This window comes from Thalassophryne amazonica, chromosome 23 (genome assembly GCF_902500255.1).
Source record: "Thalassophryne amazonica chromosome 23, fThaAma1.1, whole genome shotgun sequence".
NCBI lineage: Eukaryota > Metazoa > Chordata > Actinopteri > Batrachoidiformes > Batrachoididae > Thalassophryne > Thalassophryne amazonica.
This window is the reverse complement of record NC_047125.1, coordinates 23567228-23586859: the sequence shown is the minus strand read 5'-3', so window position 1 is coordinate 23586859 and position 19632 is coordinate 23567228. Positions and strand designations below refer to the sequence as shown.

The 19632-nt window shown below is 40.7% G+C and overlaps 1 pseudogene; it reads right to left on the bottom strand.

Moving 5' to 3' along the window:
* Positions 1-4768: 4768 nt before the first annotated feature.
* On the bottom strand, positions 4769-9524 carry LOC117505232 (annotated as a pseudogene).
* Between the last annotated feature and the right edge of the window lie 10108 nt (positions 9525-19632).

Genomic DNA, 19632 nt, shown 5'->3' with positions numbered 1-19632 from the left:
AAACTTCTCTGTTCTCTCACGACGTCCTGGATCAATAGAGCCTGAAATGTGGAGGTTTTCAGCTTGAAACAGGCTGACGACGGCGCCTGGGAGCGCTGAGCGACGTCTCGCACCGTGGGAAGTCCTTAAAGCGACAGTATCACCTCAAAATCTCTCATCAGCCGTTAAAATTTTCACCGAAAACCAGCTTAATTTTTCGAACCATGTCCACTTCGATGTGTCTCACAGGTTTAGAAAAAATTTTGATCAAACAAACTGCCAGTCTCTCAGCAACTTCTCAGACAAAGGAATTCTGACGAGGGGCTGGACGACTCCTCCCACAAGGAGTGCTCACAGGCGAATGACGTCACCGACAGGCGTGGAAAAACTCACGCATGCGCACGAGGGTTCAAGCATGTCTGACGTAAAAACATATGAATGAAATCCATATAGTTTTTGAAAAAATAAAAAGGACCTATACTTTATGGACAGACCTCGTATGCAACTCACCAAATTGACCTGTATGCCCGTTGTCGCAAATTTTCAACATACCGTCATTAGTATTATAACATTATAACATAAAGTCATTACCAGAATACCCAATATTACTATCTAGTTTTTATGCATAAGTGAAATTAATAATCTCAACATTATTTACCATCTACTTAAAGGCAAAAACACACACAAAACATTTTTTTATATACAGCTATATAAATTCGGGCATTAAGGGGTTAAACAAAATTAGGCAGGTGCATAAATTTGGGCACCATTGTCATTTTATTGATTTGAATACATTTAGCACTAATTATTAGAACAAAACTGGTTTGGTAAGCTCATTGACCCTTGACCTCCTTACACAGGTGAATCGAATCATGAGAAAGGGTATTTAAGGTTGCCATTTGCAAATGTTATCCCTCTTTGCATCTCTTCTAATGAGTGGCTTCATGGGAGCCTCTAAACAACTCTCACATGACCTGAAACCAAAGATTGTTCAACATCATGGTTTAGGGGAAGGATACAAAAAGCTATCTCAGAGATTTCAGCTGTCAGTTTTCACTGTGAGGTACATAGTGAGGAAATGGAAGACCACAGGCACAGTACTAGTTAAGGCCCAAAGTCGGAGGCCAAGAAAAATCTCAGATAAGCTGAAGTGAAGGATGGTGAGAAGAGTCATAATCAACCCACAGACCTTCTCCAAAGACCTACAACATGATCTGCTGCACATAGTCTCTCTGTGCATCGTTCTACTATACAGCGCACTTTGCACAAAGAGATGCTGTGCGATGCTGTAATGCAGAGGAACCCTTTTCTGCGTCCACGCCACAAACAGAGTCGCTTGAGGTATGCTAAAGCATATTTGGACAAGCTAACGTCATTTTGGAATAAGGTGCTGTGGACTGATGAAACTAAAATTGAGTTATTTGGACATAACAAAAGGCAGTATGCATGGCTGAAAAAGAACACAGCATTCCAAGATAAACACTTGCTACCTACAGTAAAAATTGGAGGTGGTTTGTCAGGAAAGATGACTTTAAGCTTGCTTTCAGCTTGTTTTCATCTTGGAATATAATACGTGCCATGAAATTAATATACATGCTGTTGGATTAAACTGCACAGTGTTTGGTACCTTACAGGAGTAAGTGAGGTCATACTTTTCCATTACAAATGGGGAGGCCCACGGAATGAACTTGGTGGTGAAGACGATGGAATATGTCTAAGAATGATTCTAACATGACAAGTATGATCAAATGAAGTATTAATGTGTTAAAATTAAGAGTTGATTAGAAAAAGTATGTTACAAATAAGTGAAATGAATGATTATATGAGTTGTTTTTCATAAAGAGTGCAGAGTCAGAGAAAAAGAGGAAGTGAAGAAGATGTCGCAAGCAGGGCAAGAAAAGCTGATGTTAAACAACTGATCAAATGATTAAGATGTTGGTAAAATATGAAATGAATAATAAGGAATGAAAATGTTTGTATATGATCATATGAATTGTTTTTATGTGAAAGAGAGTTGTAATGAGATGATTGAATATGATTGATGTGATTCTAAAGAAATGATTTAAAAGAATGAATTCTCAGAAAAGCTGAAGTGTTAACAGAAAAGAGGAACTTGAGAAATAAGTTACTGGTAAGGGCTGCGGGGATTTCCAGTAAAGTAGAAGGAGAAGGGAGGAGGTTTTGAGTCAACAGCGTCCCCATGGTAACCAAGATCATCTGAGGACGACTGGAGTCAAGAACATATATAACCTGTTGAAATACCAGTAAACGGGGTTATTCTTCCAGGGAGAGGTGCTGTTGCCACTTCTCCCCTGCTACGAGGAAATCACAAGAGTTGACCATCTTGTGAGCATCAATTGGAATCGTGGAGTGAGAGGATTGGAGCCATAAAGATCATTTGAGAGAGTTTTCAACTCCCACTCAGGCCGTCCAGTCACGGAGTAGCAGAACAACGGAGAGTAACCACTGGCCTTAAGTCTGAGTGGGGAATGATCAACGATTTCTCTCTCAAGGAACATCACAGCATACCAGAATGGATTAGATCAACGTTTGGTTGATTGAAGACGGAATAAATTCTTATGTGGATTAACTTCCTGAAGGATTACGACATCATACAAGGATCGTGGTCAGCTAACGATTAACAGCTGATGAAGAGGAAATCAAGTTCATCGAGCTGGGGACCCTAACCTCAAAAACCTCCTTCCCTCACTCCTAGAAAAAATTGTTAAGAAGTCAATCCAGTCCCAGTCAAAGTAAGATCAGTCAGAATTATTGAATTAAAAACAAAAATCTCTGCCAATCATTATTCTAATTATACTTGAATTACTGTTGTGAAATTATCACCATATAATCTATGTTGATTATGTTACTGGCACTTGCAAAACCTGCAATAAATCTCCAAGCATGCAGTTAAAGTGTTAAGGCTCGGACATTGGATTATTGATGCTTCTTAAGGTGTAAAAGTTAAAGTTTATTGGGTGTACAACATCAAAAAGGCTCTAAAAGGTTAGTCTGGTTTTTTAATGAAAATAACACATCCTGGGGACTCGCTGTATGAGTCACTAAATTTAAAATCTAGCAACATTCCAAGAGCCCTGATCCATAAGAGGAGAGCTGCCGTTAACGGGCGTGGCCGGTTCGTATCCTGGTTCCTGAGAAGGCTATTCGACCGGGGTGCGAGATCAGCTTCAGCGGGGTGGACGTCCGGATGGAGGCAGTGAGCAGCTAGACGAAGCTCCTCGCCACCAGCTTGAACAGCCTTTGTGCAGCCCTGCCGGGTAATACCGGTGGAGACACGAAGGTCGGACCCCAGAGACGGAGAGCTGGTTTTGTACACAAACACACTCATCGGAGGGTGAGCGTGTGCCGTGTATCGAAAAAGCGGGATCTGACAGGTTCCATCATGTTGTGGGGCTGTGTGGCCAGTGCAGGTACTGGGGACCTTGTTAAAGTTGAGGGTCACATGGATTCCAGTCAATATCAGCAGATTCTTGAGAACAGTGTTCATGAATCAGTGACAAAGTTGAAGTTGCACCGGGGCTGGATCTTTCAACAAGACAACGACCCTAAACACTGCTCAAAATCCACAAAGGCATTCATGCAGAGGAACAAGGAGGAACAAGTACAACGTTCTGGAATGGCCATCTCAGTCCCCAGACCTGAATATTATTGAAAATCTGTGGTGTGATTTTAAGCGGGCTGTCCATGCTTGGAAACCAACAAACCTGACTGAAGATGTTTTGTAAAGAAGAATGGTCCAAAATACCTTCAACCAGAATCCAGACTCTCATTGGAAGCTATAGGAAGTGTTTTGAGGCTGTTATTTCTGCAAAAGGAGGAGCTACTTAATATTGATGTATTTTTTCTGTTGGTGATGTGAAGAATTGAGAACCTGGACGTCAGCAGAGGGAGACAAACGCAACATCTGGAAGAGGATCAAAACTGTACATGAAATAATGTCATGTTCTGATTGGCTGATTTGGATAACAAATACATTTAAAGCGAGCGTGTTGAAAAGTGACTCAATCAGTGTGACAATCACTCAATCACTCTGCACCATCCAGTTTATAAAATATCTCAGTGACCTTATTGCCCAAATTCAGCTGATTAATTCTTTTTACACCTTTGTGAGTTTTAAAGCATTGCCAAGTGCACCTGTTGTTCCTTTTTGTTTTTCTTGATTTTTTAAACCAATTTGGCATAAAGAAAATTTTAAAAACAAAACACAATTTTAAAAAGATAATGGTTTAAAAGTAAAGTAAAATTCTAGAAATAAATGAGCTGAGGATGTTTCTCTTTATTTGAGAAGTTTTTATACACTGTATGCTGTGATTCTGATCTGGGAAACATTAAAGACACTCATAGCCAGTGAGCCGCTTCTGCCTTTTTATTCAACACATAAACAGAAAAATCATTCAAAAACAACAATATTAAATTTAGAGGAAGAATATTGGAGAATAATGTCAATTTCATATGAAATAAATGTGTCAGATAAAATGATTTGAGACAAAAATTGATCAAACGTCAGCAACACATAATATCTCCAGTCAAAGCTTAACTACAGTTTCCAAAAAGTGATAAAAAATAAAAAGGCAATTAACATCAACACAAAATAATTCTGTTTTTATTTCTCCCTCTCTTAAACACCTTAAAAGAATTTCAGGCATTGCAGAGCCTTTAACCTTATACACAGCATGTGACTCTGGTGCTCATTTAAATCCAAAATGTTCTTACTTTATGTGAACAGGAAAACAACTTGAACTTGTGCACGCTCAAAGTCAGTGAGGAGGATCACTGATCCTTTCACTTAATGTTATGTGACTCTCTGAGGCTTTTTTCTGCTTGCTCACGTGTGATGTTTTTCCACTCTGCAGGAATATCAGCAGGTTTAGCTTCATATAGTTCTGCAAACTCATTGTTAAACTTTGTCAGGATGTACATCCAGTAGTGTGATGCCTTCATGCTGCGATCTGTGGGAATTTTCCAATCAGGGAAGATTTCATGGTATTTATAATATCTGTGGAATTTTTTGTCACCACACTGAAATGTTTTCCAAGTGCACACACTTGAGGAACAAATGTCAGTGTCAAGTTTTTTTGTTTTATCATTTCTGCAGTTACCCAGACCTTCTGGCCGGTGCATTGAAGTCCAGTGCTCTGTGTGGGCTTTTCCGCCTGCATCACAAGGCGATTTGCAGAAAGGGCACCGTTTCCCACACCCAGCAACGCTCTTAAAAAGCTCATTCTGGGGTTTCCTTTGAAGACTTCTTAGTTTGCTTTCAAAGTTTGTTTCTCTAAATTCCTTCTGAAGGTTTTCTTCCATATTTTTCACACAGTCAGTGAGCCAGTGAGCAAACTGTTCCTGGTTTGCATTGTTAAGGATCATGAATGCTCCAAGTGCATCCTGGGAAATCACCAGTTTATCACCAAGTTCCTTGCAGATTTCTTCAACAAATTTCTTTATGTTGTCAGAGTTTTCTTTCTTGGCATTTTTGATGGAATCATTGATGCTCCTGATCAGTGACTGAAGATGTTGATCTTCAAACTCAGATGTTTTACTTCCACTGGAGAAGTGATTCAGTATTTGCTCAAGAATCCAGTCCTTTACATACTCCTCATATGAGTCAATGTATTCGTGGTAAAGTAAAAATCTCTCATGTTTCAGCAAATCCAGTAAAATTTCATACTGGAAATGTGTCCTGGTGCTGAATTGTGGACATTTCAGCATTTTGTTGATGATATCAGGACCTAAGGAAGTGTTGATAGAATGTTTGATTGCAGGCTTCAAGCAGTGCTCGGTGAATTCTTCTGCCTTCTTCTGGCACTGGTCTTGTTCTTGAAAGACATCTTTAAAGTCACCAAAAAACTTCTCTTTCTTCTGAGTCAGATATCTGTAAGGATCGTTCTCTTCAATGAATTTTTCATGTAAACTTTGAAACTCTCTGGCTGCAGCTCCACAGATGTGCTGTTTCAGAGAAACTTCATACTCAATGTCTTTGGTAAGATCTTCATTCTCCATCTTCTCATCAATGATTTTCAGGATCTCCTCAATGTACATGTCGTGGTAATCTCTGCGTGTCTGCTTTTTCTCTGACACAAAGTCTGTACAAGCAGCAATAATTCTGTCAGACATTTTTTGTACAGCCTTTGGGTAATCATTAAGGTGAGTCACTGTCCAGAAAGTATTTGTTAATTTGTTCCAATTTCCTTCAGCTCTATATTTGAAAGGCTCTGTTCCACATTGACGCAGGGGTTTTTGATTTAAGAGCTGTGCTGCACTTCCTCTGTGTGACAAATTCATTCTCAAATACAGAGTCACGCTGTTGAACACATCCTTGATGTTTTGTTTGGAGAAGATCAGCTCCTCCAGCATTTTATTCCACAGCTCCTCAAATTCTTTTTCCAGTTCTTCATCTGTCATCTTGACATTTTTCTTCTGACATTTCTCAATCAGTGCAAGGACTCTGCTTTCTAACTGCCTTCTGTGGTTTTCTTTGATTCTGTCCAGCTCTGTGTTTCCTCGTTTGATTTCAGCTGCTTCTCTCAGCTGATTGAATACAGAGTTCTCAGTTTCTTGTCAAAGGTTCTTCACACTGTTTGAGAAGTCCTGTTTATATCGTTCTACTAGATACATATGACCCTCTTTTTGCTCAAAGTACTTTGCCAGATTTTCATCAACAATCATCTCCTGTTTAGATAGCTCTGACAGAGCTTCAGTTTTCAGTTCTGTGATGAATGCTCCCAAGTCAGAGATCTCTGATTTCAAAGCAACTGTTCCAAAGTTGGAAATATTTATTTCAGCATTTTTAATCCATGTGTACATGTGTTTCTTGAATTCCCATTCCCATTTGTTGACTTCTGTGCATACTTTCATGTATGCATCAGCCACGAGACTATTTCTGAAGCTGAAGATGAAGTTTTCATACTTTACTGCATTCCACAGGCTTTTCATCCAGCCTTTAAACTCACTGATCTTATTAGCAGATGACTCACAACCCCCCAAAGTTTGGATTATGGTTTTCTTCAGCTCATAGACTGCCTCACTGTACCCTGCATTAACTGGTGCCATTGGTGGGTTCCCATTCCACAGTCCAGGAATGTACCAGTTGCCAGTGTCTGGATTGTATTCCATCACGTCAGTGAAGCTCGTGTTTCTTTCTTTCTTTTCTATTTTGGCAGATGCCTGGGTCATCTCGTTTAACTGCTCCAAGAATAGTTTCCTGTCTCTTAGTTCATCTCATGGGCTGAAACATCTGAAATGTTCTGATGAACAAACTGACACTTGGGCTTTTTGCCGACCTCTTTCATCCTGAGGAATGCATGCACAACTATCTGCAGAATGTCCTTCATTTCTGATGAATTCTCCATTGCAATATTGATAATTGTGATGTCGCTCATTCCCACAATAAATGTTGCAAGTTCATTGTTGTGCTCATAGCTTTCTTCTAGCTGTGAATGTTCTGCTGACTTTAAGCCCTCAGTATCAATGATGACCATAAAGTCACAGTTAAGCAGTTTTTTGACATCTTCTTTGATTCTGATGAGCAACATGAAGGCTCCTCTGGTGCACCGACCACTGCTGACAGCAAACTGCACTCCAAACATGGTGTTCAGGAGAGTGGACTTTCCTGTGCTCTGAACTCCAAGAACTGTGATGACCAACATCTTGTTGTTTGGAGACACCAGCTTTTCCAGCTCAGACAGAATGTCAGTCACCCACCTCAGAGGGATGTTGGATGCGTCTCCATCTACAAGCTCAAGTGGAAATCCATCAAGCAGCAATTCTGCACACAGTTTGGGTAAATGCTGCAGTTGCTGATGTGCTGCGTCTCTTTCTGACAGAAATGCAGCAGCCCTCGTAGATTTACCCCATTTCACGTAAGAAGTGTTCAATCCCCAGTGAGCTGTCAGAAAGTTGTCTGTCGATCTCTTTAATTTCCTCTTTGTTCTCAGAATTCTGGCATTTCTTGTTGTACTGCTCCCTGAGGTCAGACTGTTTTTCTCGAGATAAGTTATCAAGATTAATTCTCATCCATTTCAGGAAAAATCGCCTCTCGATATCTGAGGTTGAAAGGGCACTGATGAAACATGTCACAGCGTCTGACATGGCACAAGAGTTTTGTTCTTTCCTGAGTTTCTCTTTCTTTTCTAATAACTCATTTTTGTACATTTCTATGTCTTTGGAACCAACCTTTCGAAGTCTACATTCTTCTTTCTCCAAAGAGGTCAAATCTTTCCAAATTTGTCCTTGTAAGGGAAGTTTGTCTTTTTTGTAATTAAAACAGTCTTGTATTTTTTCAGTGATGGAATCTGCATTTCTCTTAGCAGTCTGGCACTCAGGGCAATCTTCATCAACCAAGATACCAAGTTCATGAGCAACATTACTCATCTGCTCAACTTGCATCTTAAACTTTGACTTGTCAACTATATCTCGAATGGATTTCCTCAAATTTTTCACAAACTCTGCATCATTCATCTGCTTCCTCTTCAAAATGATGTTTTTGTTGGTCAATCTCAAATCAGTTGCTACTTTTTTAAAATCATCCTGACAGAAGCTTTTGCTCTGCAGATTTCCCACTAAACACAACTCTGCCTTGCATTGGCTCAGCATACGTTTGCTGGATTCTGGGTCCAAGTTGTCAAAGAACACAAAAACCGCTGCAGATGTCTGGCACAAAAAGGAATACTGTGTTTCAAGTGAAGCAATGTCCCCGCGGAGGTTAGCTATAGCCACTGGCTCGCTGAAAATATCCATGTTTTCATTCCCACAAGGAAGATACCAAGTAATTCAGTCAATCCATTGGATATTCTCCTTGGTGCATCGCCACACTCCATGTTTCGGTGAACAAAGGTGTCGTGGTACTGCTGAGAATTGCTCAGAAGCTTATTCAGCATCTCTGACTTGAACATGTCTGACAAAAGATATCATTGGAAGTTTAGAGTGAACAATTCTTTCTTCAATAAAGCCTTTGGATTCTGAAAGCGACTGAGGTCTGTACTTTTTAACGATGTCTCTCATGGCCCAAAGCATGAGCGTGCACTGATTTGTGTCACAGTTAGGAAGCAGCAGAGGAACTGAGAACTGACACATGGACATTTTGAGGGCCATTTCCTGCTGAACAAAACCATCTGAGCACAGAAACAGAGCGGTGATCAGGTCCAGGGGGTTTAGCGCATCATCTGACTCTGGACTATTGTACAGATCATCAAAATCTAACTCTGTATTTTTTGACTGAACATCATAGTTTGACTCGCATGCTGATTCACATTTTACATTCCTCGCTGTGACACTGAACATCAACAGTTTTTTCAGAAAGTACCATGGAAGGTCTGACAAACACTTTGCAGGTTCATCAGTGATGGTGTTGTTGTCGACCTGAAGAACCGTTCTCAGTGATAACTTCTCTTTCCTGTGCTGCTTCAGGCCCAGATCTTCCAACAAACTCTCCAGCTGTGTCTCTGTGGACATGACAGCAGTATTATATAAAACTTATTATTGATCATTTCATATTTTCTTGAAAATATCTGCACAATAGTTATTGAGATGAGTTTCTGTAATGAAATGTATTAATTGTACAACAAGAATCTTTTAACTGCTCTTGTGAGGATTATCCATTTCCATCTAACCCTATCCTCTTAACTTCTTTTTTCTGTGCTGCTCCAACCCAGATCTTCCAACAGATTCTCCAGCTGTGTCTCTGTGGACATGACAACAATTTTATATAAAACCTATTCAGGATTATTTTCATATATTTAATCTGCCTTGTACTTATTGAGATGAGTTTCAGCAATGAAAGGTTTGAATTTTATGCTAATAATCTTCTTTTGGCTGCTCCTGTTAGAAGTCGTCACAGCAGATCATCCATCTCCATCTCACCCTGTCCTCTGTGTCTTCATGTGTCACACCAACTCCCTCCTCCATCACCACATTCATAAACCTCCTCTTTGACCTTCATCATTTCCTCCTGTGTAACACCTGCATCCTCAGTATCCTTTTCCAGATGTACTCCACATCCCTCCTCTGCACATGTCCAGACATCTTCAGGTCACCTCTCTCACTCTGACTCCATAACGGCCTCCTTGCATTGCCGCTCTGATATGATCTTTCCTTAATCTGTCCAGAAACTCCAGCATCTTCACCGCCAATAACTTCAGTTCCTTGTCCTGTTTTTTTTTTGTTTTGTTTTTTTTGTCATTCTGACAATCCCTCCGTGGCAAAGAAGACTGTCTCTTGATCGATTCCTGTACAGGATGGTGGACCCTGAGATGACTGAACAGGCCCAGTGTCGCAGACTGAATGGTCCCTCCTGCAGGTCGTTCCCCTGCCTTCACTGCGCATGCGTCATGTCGGAGCTTGAGCAGCAATTCACCAATGATCTCCTGGACATGACAGAGTATTCTCTTCAAGCTGGAAGCTGGAGTGCGTTCCAAACAGTCAAGCAAATTCCTGTGGCTGGCACAAATGTTTACCACATGTTCAAACAGTCGAGGTGGAAAACTATTGCGCTACAGTTGAGGTGGACTGAGTTCTGACTGAGTTCTAAGTGTTCTTACAGTGTCAGAACAGCATTTGAAAAAGTCTTACTGCGTTTGAGAGAAATTTGCCATGGTCAAGCACGTCATATCCTGCCGGCATGTCCTAAATGTGCAACGTCTGTACCTCCAGTGCACCTCGACTGGGGTGCAACGACCCTCCCAAAGTGAGCCTGACTGATCTAAACTGGCTCCGAACATGATTACTGTATATTACTGACGTCACTCATATTATGTTGGTGTGCGAGGCAACCTGGAAATGCGGACATGCAGACATTGCAGAACAGCACATGAAAAACTGACGGCTCTCATCTGTCCAGCTTGACAGCAGGATGCACAGCTCCTGTGTGAGGCACGTATCATCCGGTTGGTTTCCAGAGCAGTGAGGTGCAATAACAGCTGATCGGTCACAGCTCCAGTGTGGGGCTGTGTCATCTGTTCGGTCCACAGCTCCTGAGTGGGGCCATCTGATCAGTCCGCTGCTCGTGCGTGAGCTCATATAATCTGATTGGTCCGCTGGTCCTGCGTGGGGCTGTATTATCTGATCGGTCCACTTACATGTATGACAGTACCGCCATAATCAGAGGTACCTGGTTTACATGAATTTAGTTCATAGGATGGATGTCATTCGCAATCCAGATGACAGGAATGGCAGGTCAGCAGAAGACAGATCTTGGTCCTCCTCCCTTCCCCTTGCTTGTCTTCTGACCAGACTTTGGGTGGCAATCGAACTGCACCTGTATGGCAATCAAGGTGCATTTTGCATATTCTCCTGCTGCATTCTGCCGGCATTCTGGGTATTCATGCTGTGTTCCGGGCGCATTCCAACTGCACTCGGGAGCTGCTGCACACCGAATGTGTGTGAATCACTTGAGTTGCGTTCCGCCCACATTCTAAGTGTTCGACCGGCATTCATACACGGCTGTCGAATATCTGTCCTTCACGACTGCGTCTCCAAGTTTGTTTTTTTCCCATTCCAGCTGATTCGGTTTGATTCCTGCTCATTCTTGTGAAGTGTGATGAGGCATTAGGAAGGCACAGAAAGATGAACAGCAAATTCTTGCACGTTCGATGATCTTTGTCAGGAACGATTACATTCAGTTTTCGATACCAAGTTCAGATTTATGGGCATAAAGGTCAATTTGGAATTACATCATGAGACATATATTAGTCTCTCCTTATGTCTGAAAGGTGTTGTGAGCCTGTTGCTCCAGGACCATGGTGAAAAGGTGGGGCATTTATTTAGATTTTTTGTTTGTGGCAAAAGGTTTTTTTTTTTATTATTGTTTATTTTGGACAGTGTTGATCATGCAACATCATGCTGAACATTTTTTCCACACTGCTGCAATTATGCATTTCAACAGTCCACTTCCACAGATAAAGTGATTGACAGTTTGGAAGCCATTATTTTAATGTCACAGACGACTCACTGAGACTGTGGCCCACATTTCTTGTCCTCTCAGTTTGAAAAGTTCTGCAGGTATAGTGGGACAGACAACAGCCAAATGAGCACATGAATTTTATGATGCAACCATCTTAATCTCAGTTTACCTCAGATCTTGACCACATGGAGGCAGTGTGGCATCACCTCATTCCATGGAGGTATGACAGAAATGTTTCTTGGACATACAGAAAGAAATTACAAAGTTTAAAGAGACATTCCTGTCATAGTCAAATTACAAACAAACCCAGAGTGGTATTTTTGTATCAAGGCACAAAAATACATGTATGTGCCAGATTTGTTTAAAATATCCTGATTTGCTTCCAAGGAGAGAAGATTCAAACAAACATCCAAACAGTACAGTATGTGCCAAATTATAGTATTAAAAGAAGGTAACTATCACCAGTGTTCCACTTCAGTCAGTTCTAAGTATGCTTTTTTGCTGAACTTTTGCCAATATACTCAAAATGTTTTCCTTAGATATTCTTTTGTTTACATTACTTTTGTAGGTTAACTGACCTTTAACACTTGGATGACCCTGTTGATCATCAGACTTTGATGATCTGGGAGATTCTTCTTCTGCACAGTGAGGCTGAATGCCAACATCTTCGTCAGTGAACTCCTTGTGTTAAAAAAAGAAATATTTGCACAGTGGTTGTTTTTAGTCATATTTAACAAAATTTTCAAATGTATTACCCTGACAGTCCTTTTTTAAAAGTTGTGTAATTGAGCTTTAGCTTTTACACATTTGAATTCTTTATGAGATCAAATGGGAAAAAAGCTGCAGGCTTCATTATCTTAACATTTATAACATGATTCTTTTTAAATTCACAGCAAAAAACATTTATATGCATTTCTTAATGACTGCTTTGAAATGTTCATGTATCCATCCATTGCCTTGTCTAAAGACACTGACAGTAAAAAGTGATGATGTCATTGTATATATTCAAAAGTGTCACTACGGTACTTACGCACGCCATTATTTTGGCTTTTATATATAGTTTGTGTCATGCTGGAGAGATTAGTTTCCACTGTCTGCAGTTTTTTTCTTTTGATGTCATAAAAATTCAAAAGTATAAAAGCTCAAGTGTCCTAATTTTTTTAAACACTAAGGAAAGTAGATGTTTACCGTTCCATCCATTAAGAATCTTCAGTTCTCCCACAATTAGTCCAGATTATTAAAACTGCTTCTTCCTGAAAGGAACAAACAAGATTGTAAAACATTCCTCATTTTATGCACTATTGATTTTAAAAAATCCAACAAACGCTAAAATATCGTTTCTTAGAATGCAAAAGATGGAGAACCACACCCTTTTTCTGCATTACGCTCAAAACCTCCCGGTCACCCCTATACAACCCCTGGCAAAAATTATGGAATCACCGGCCTCGGAGGATGTTCATTCAGTTGTTTAATTTTGTAGAAAAAAAAACAGATCACAGACATGACACAGAACTAAAGTCATTTCAAATGGCAACTTTCTGGCTTTAAGAAACACTATAAGAAATTAGGAAAAAAATTTGTGGCAGTCAGTAACGGTTACTTTTTTAGACCAAGCAGAGGGAAAAAAATATGGACTCACTCAGTTCTGAGGAATAAATTATGGAATCACCCTGTAAATTTTCATCCCCAAAACTAACACCTGCATCAAATCAGATCTCTTCGTTAGTCTGCATCTAAAAAGGAGTGATCACACCTTGGAGAGCTGTTGCATCAAGTGGACTGACATGAATCATGGCTCCAACACGAGAGATGTCAATTGAAACAAAGGAGAGGATTATCAAACTCTTAAAAGAGGGTAAATCATCACGCAGTGTTGCAAAAGATGTTGGTTGTTCACAGTCAGCTGTGTCTAAACTCTGGACCAAATACAAACAACATGGGAAGGTTGTTAAAGGCAAACATACTGGTAGACCAAGGACGACATCAAAGCGTCAAGACAGAAAACTTAAAGCAATATGTCTCAAAAATCGAAAATGCACAACAAAACAAATGAGGAATGAATGGAGGGAACTGGAGTCAACGTCTCTGACCGAACTGGAAATGGGATTTACATACAGAAAAGCTAAACGAAAGCCATCATTAACACCTAAACAGAAAAAAACCAAGGTTTACAATGGCTAAGGAAAAGCAATCGCGGACTGTGGATGACTGGATGAAAGTCATATTCAGCGATGAATCTTGAATCTGCATTGGGCAAGGTGATGATGCTGGAAGTTTTGTTTGGTGCCGTTCCAATGAGATTTATAAAGATGACTGCCTGAAGAGAACATGTAAATTTCCACAGTCATTGATGTTATGGGGCTGCATGTCAGGTAAAGGCACTGGGGAGATGGCTGTCATTACATCATCAATAGATGCACAAGTTTACGTTGATATTTGGGCACTTTTCTTATCCATCAATTGAAAGGATGTTTGGGGATGATGAAATCATTTTTCAAGATGATAATGTATCTTGCCATAGAGCAAAAACTGTGAAAACATTCCATGCGAAATGACACATGGGGTCAATGTCATGGCCTGCAAATAGTCCGGTTCTTAATCCAATTGAAAATCTTTGGTGGAAGTTGAAGAAAATGGTCCATGACAAGGCTCCAACCTGCAAAGCTGGCAACAGCAATCAGAGAAAGTTGGAGCCAGATTGATAAAGAGTACTGTTTGTCACTCATTAAGTCCATGCCTCAGAGACTGCAAGCTGTTATAAAAGCCAGAGGTGGTGCAACAAAATACTAGTGATGTGTTGGAGCGTTCTTTTGTTTTTCATGATTCCATAATTTTTTTCCTCAGAATTGAGTGATTCCATATTTTTTTCCCTCTGCTTGGTCTAAAAAAGTAACCGTTACTGACTGCTACAATATTTTCCTGATTTCTTATAGTGTTTCTCAAAGCCAGAAAGTTGCCATTTGAAATGACTTTAGTTTTTGTCATGTCTGTGATCTGCTTTTTTTTCTGCAAAATTAACAACTGAATGAACATCCTCCGAGGCCGGTGATTCCATAATTTTGCCAGGGGTTGCTAGTTTCTAGACCTAAACGATGACAGGTTTATATACACCAAATCATTTAAAACATAATTTAAAGTTAGAAAGATACTGGATATTGAGCAGAAATCATAATCATGATGGAAGATATCAAAGTGACCATGAAAAAAGACTGCTACTTAAGTGCTAGAAAGGAACCCTAACTCTGATTTAATTTTTATTTAACCAGGTTAGTCCCATTGAGATCAAGATCTCTTTGCAAGGGAGACCTGGACAGGTTTCCAATTCACCTCACCTGCATGTCTTTAAATGTGTGAGAAAACCCACACAAACACAGGGAGAACATGCAAACTCCACACAGAAAGGCCACGGGTGGGAAATGATCCCATGACTTTCTTGCTGTGAGGCAACCATGCTAACCACAACTGGGCTCGACAATAGCACTGGTCCGATGGCCCGGCGGCCTTTTTTTACATGTTCCGGGCCACCACGGGCCAGTGAAGTTCATATTTCACTGGTCCGTATGGCCAGTAAGAATTAAAAATCGCTTTGGGCAGATTTATTAGTCTAATGCCGCGTTTCACACCGGGCGCGATCAGATGCTACAAATTCGCGGGGGTCGCGTGGCAACGGACGCGCCTCCTTCACCCGGTGTGTCGCTCTGCTTTTGCTGCGAAAATTCGCCCCGGTGCGTCATCAAATAGGAGGAGCTTCCATTCAGCTCGGTTGTCAGTCAAGTTAACATGACGGACCTTGATCACACGGAGCGAGTTGTTGTGGAAGCTGACAAACGTCATGAGACGTTCCCAATTCAGGCAGTATCATTATTTGCTGCAGGAGCTGCGTCTGGATGATGGCTGCTTCCAGCGGTCCTTCTGCCTCTGCAGGACCCAACTTGAGGACCAACTGTCCCGTTCACGCGCGCACATGTAAACAATTAAAAAAAGAAAAAGAAACTCCGCTCCCGCTGCTGTGGGGCTGCTGCTCCTCCAAAAACTCTTGTCATAGTTGTGAAATAAAGGACAAAAGAGACATACGTCCTGCTCACAGGCTGCTACCAGAGACAGGACATGTTGCAACCACTTCGGCAATGTTGGGAAGTTTGTCTGCATTGCCGAAGTGCAGACAAACTTCGTCTGCAGGCGCATCTTCTGATGTGGCGCAAATTTCGCTTCAACATCGACGCGTCATTTTCGCTTAAGCAAGATCGAGCGCAGTGAATATTATGAATTTCTTGAAACCTCCTGTCCCTGGGCAGAAACCAGGAAAGCAAAGGAAAGAACAGCTATCACCCTCAAAACAAGCACAGAAGAGGAAGGCTGCTGATGCTGAATATGAGAAGAAAAGGGTGAGGAAACGTGGCAAACTTCCTAGAAGAAAAGACGGCCATGGCTGGAGCGTGATGAGGAGAGTGAGGTTGTCTTCTGTGGAACTTGTAGGGCCATGCCAGAATATGCTAACAAGTAAGTATAAATATACCATGTCCTGGTAGACAATGTGGTATGATTTCATACGCCAGTTAAAAAGTCTAATCAGTATGCCCTTGTGGAAACCCCACGGTGACAACATTAGCAGGGAACTTGTTTATGAAATTTAACATATTAATTTTGTAAATGATCAAGAAATAAATTTATTTTGTATTAATGTCTGAGTGTTGAAAAAATTCCTATCAGTTACCTACCGACATGTTTTTCAAAGTTTACTCACTTTTAAGGTTTTTATCATGTAGTTTTGTGTTGTTTTCAAGTGTTTTTACATTAAGGAAACCCAATTCTAATGTCTGAGTGTTGATTTAAAAATTCTTATCAGTTACCCCCCCCCGGTCGGCACAGGCGTGAAAGTATGGGCCAGTGATATTTTCATCCGGGCCAGTAACTTTCAGATTCTACTGGCCCTGTGGGCCAGTGCATAAATTGCCTTATTGTCAAGCCCTGCACAAGGCCACTGTGCTGCTGAATGTCTGTGTCTGAACGTCTGTGCTTTTACATCCTCAAATTGCAACATACTTTCAGATCTTTTATCAACATATAAGCAGATGACAGCAGCTTCCTCGAGCTGCTGTTTTCTGGGTGCATACAAAGGATCAGCTGAAAAGAGTAACAGGTAGTTGGCAAAGTGTGATGTGGGCTGAAACCTACAAGACAGGAAATACAGGTGCTAAATAATATGACAGAACCAGTTCTACTGGTTTCATGTCTTCTGAGAAATGTTGAGAGTTAGTTCATGTCTAGTTTGAACATGTGTTAAATTACCTTACAGACTTTTTAAAATTCAAGGAAATAAACAAATACATAAAATTAAAACCAGATTATCTTTGTTTAGTAAATGTAACTAGATTAAATGTTAAAGTGTTTACACTTGTAGCTATTTAAACCCCTTTAAAATAAGATGTCTAATTTAAATCAGTATCAAACATGTTGAAAATATTTTTAAAATGAGGCTACAGTTACAATTTAGGATCAGTATTCAAAAAAGATAAAAGATCTGGTTTTGCAATTTATTATAAAAAAATAAGTTAAATTGTATTTTATTGCAATTTCTTTCAAATTATTAAATAAAACAAGAAAAGTACATTTTCACATCCTCCAGTTCACATTTTCAATGGGCGACAGGTCTGGACTGCAGGCAGGCCAGTCTAGTACCCGCACTCTTTTTACTACGAAGCCACGCTGTTGTAACACATGCAGAATGTGGCTTGGCATTGTCTTGCTGAAAGAACAGGGACGTCCCTGAAAAAGATGTTGCTTGGATGGCAGCATGTGTTGCTCCAAAACCTAGTGTACCTTCAGCATTAATGGTGCCATCACAGATGTGTAAGTTGCCCATGCCACGGGCACTAACACACCCCCATACCATCACAGATGCTGGCTTTTAAACTTCAATAACGCCAATAACTTTAGTTCCTTGTCCTGTTTTTTTTTCTTTTTTTTGTCATTGTGACAATCCCAAGAAAGACTTGTCTCTGGATTGATTCCTGTACAGGATGGTGGACCAGATCAGTCCCCCTGCCTACACTGCGCATGCGTCGTGTCGGGGCGTTACCAGCAATTCACAGAAGATCGCCTTGTTTCTGTCCCAATGATTTAAGAGGTTCACTTTGTCATCTGATGGTTAATAATCACATTATCCCTTTGATCAGTTTGGGTGTAGCAATTCAGACTCAGAGAGTCAGTCTCTGGTGCACTGGTGTCGCGCCGTGTTCGGTCCCCCGTCTTTTATTATGAAATAATGCTGAATTTATGTGGAAATGACTGTTGTAGAAGAGCTTCAGAGATCTGTCGCTGAGACAGATGATGACTGGAGTGCAGTTTTAAGCAGAAACGAGGTGATAATCTCTTAATCACTCCTGACGCTGTGAAATGACGCGTGCACAGTGAGGCAGGGGGGCCCATCTGTAGGGGGGACCGTTCAGTCTGCAACACCGGTCTTGATGTGTGTTGTCTGTGTTGTCAACACCATCACCTCTTAACCATATAATTATCTGGTCTCACTACCATCCTGGAAACTTTTTCTTTCACTCTTGCAGAAATTTCCATTTATTTCAATTTATTTAGTTTTTATAAAGCTGCGTCAAGACGCTTCACACAAGTATCACAGAAATCACAGCTGCCACTCTTCTCCACCCTGTCTGCACTCTCTTTCACCTCTCTATCACACTTTCCATTACTTTAATTGCTGGCCCCAAATATTTAAACAAATCTACCTTCACCACCTCTACTCTTTCCTGTCATTCATGTTTGTGTACTCCATGTTGCTCTGACAGACTTTTTCTCCTTCTCTTCAGATCTTACCTCCACTCTCCAGGCTCGTCTCACCCTGCTACCTGCTCTTACTGCAGATGACAAACATCGTAGTTCATGTATACTACTGTCTGATTCATATGTTAACCTGTGTGTCCCCACTGCAAACAGGAAAGGGTCTCGAGCCCATCCTTGATGGTTTCTGAACACCACATCACATCGCTGTAGTGATGACCTCATGCATAGCATCCACCACCCTCAGAGACTTTTGTGCTACTCTTGACTTCCTCATGCAATACCACAACTCCCATCTCCACACTCTCTAATAAGTGTTTCTCTAAATCCACAAACACACAATGCAACTGCTTCAAGTCCTTCTGGTTCAGTTTTAGATGCCAAGTTCAGATTTTATACTGAAACAGAGGGCAAGAGGTCAATCTGGAGTGACATCACGAGACATGGACAAGTCTCTGTTAATGTCTGAAAGCTGTAGTGAGACTGCCTGCTCCAGGACCATGATGGAAAAGGTGGTTAATTTATTCAGATTATTTGTTTATGGCAAAAAGGTTGTTTTTTTATATTTATTTTGGACAATGTTGAGCATGTAACATCATGCAGGACATGCAATTATACAGTTTCACAGTGCACCTCCCACAGATAAAGTGATTGACAGTTTGGAAGCCAGTATTTTATTGTCATGGACGACTCATTGAGACTGTGACTCACAATTCCTGTCCTCTCAATCTGAAAAAGTTCTGCAGGTATAGCGGGATAGACAACAGCCAAATGAGCACATGGATTTTATGACACAACATCTTCATCTCAGTTTACTTCAGATCTTGAACACTTGGAGGCAGTGTGGCATCACCTTATTTCATGGAGGTATGACTCCACAGAAATGTATCATGGACGAGTGGAGAGAAAATACAAGGTTTAATTAATTAAAGAAACCATAACTGTTA